Source organism: Myotis davidii, unplaced genomic scaffold (genome assembly GCF_000327345.1).
Source record: "Myotis davidii unplaced genomic scaffold, ASM32734v1 scaffold134, whole genome shotgun sequence".
NCBI lineage: Eukaryota > Metazoa > Chordata > Mammalia > Chiroptera > Vespertilionidae > Myotis > Myotis davidii.
The window spans coordinates 1,772,062-1,773,312 of record NW_006288853.1 but is presented as its reverse complement, the minus strand read 5'-3'; positions in this window follow the sequence as shown (position 1 = coordinate 1,773,312).

The window sequence follows — 1,251 nt, the reverse complement described above, 5'->3', positions numbered from 1 at the left end:
AGGAATGCTGCTGAAGTGGGTGGTAATTTTAAATATTATAGCCAGGAAAGGCCTCCCCCCAAAAGGTAATATTTGTTTAAATACTTAAAGGAGAGGAGAGAATGAGGAAGTTACATGAACTAGCTAGGGGAAAAGCCATACAGGCATACAGAACAGCATGTGCAAAGACCTGGAGGGGAGAATGCCTGGTATTTATGAGGGACAGAGAAGTCAGTGTGACTCAAGGGAGTCCTAGGATTTGAGGTCAGAGGTATGATAAGGAAAGCAGTAAGCCACTGTAAGAATTTCTGTAAGTGATATGTAAAGCCATTGAGGGGTTTGGGGGTAACGTGCGACGAGATCTGTTTTAGTTTTTAAAGGATTGCTTTGGCTGCTGTATTGAGAATAGACAGTAGGAGGCAAAAGAAAGCAGGGAGACTAGGAAATTAATCAACATTGATGAACTGAGAATGGTGTTACTATTTAATGAAATGAAGAAAGGCTGTTGGGAGAGGACAAAGGCCAACTTTTTGGAAAACTGTGGTAACTGTTGAGGACGCCCATCGAAAACTTAAGCAGTGAGCAACTTATGCCCCTACTGTGGACAACAGGGCAGTGAAGGCATCAACTGGCAGACAAGTCCCAGGGAGAGGAAGGAGGAGAAAGAGAAAAATCGACTGAAGCTCAATCTGAATATGCCCTATTACAAGTCCTACTTGTACGTAGATACCACCTCCTCTGGACCCCATCACCACCTCCTTTAGTGCACAGGCCTCATCCGCCCTCTGACAGAGAGCACAGTAAACCACTGTAAGAATTTCTGTGATATGTAAAGCCATTGAGGGGTTTGGGGGTAAGGTGCGACGAGATCTGTTTTAGTTTTTAAAGGATTGCTTTGGCTGCTGTATTGAGAATAGACAGTAGGAGGCAAAAGAAAGCAGGGAGACTAGGAAATTAATCAAAATTGATGAACTGAGATGGTGTTACTATTTAATGAAATAAAGAAAGGCTGTTGGGAGAGGACGAAAGCCATCTTTTTTGGAAAACTGTGGTAACTGTTGAGAACGCCCATTGAAAACTTAAGCAGTGAGCAGCTTATGCCCCTACTGTGGACAACAGGGCAGTGAAGGCATCAGCTGGCAGACAAGTCCCAGGGAGAGGAAGGAGGAGAGAGAAAGAGAAAAATCGACTGAAGCTCAATCTGAATATCCCCTATTACAAGTCCTACTTGTACGTAGGAAATACCACCTCTGGACCCCATCCCACCTCCTT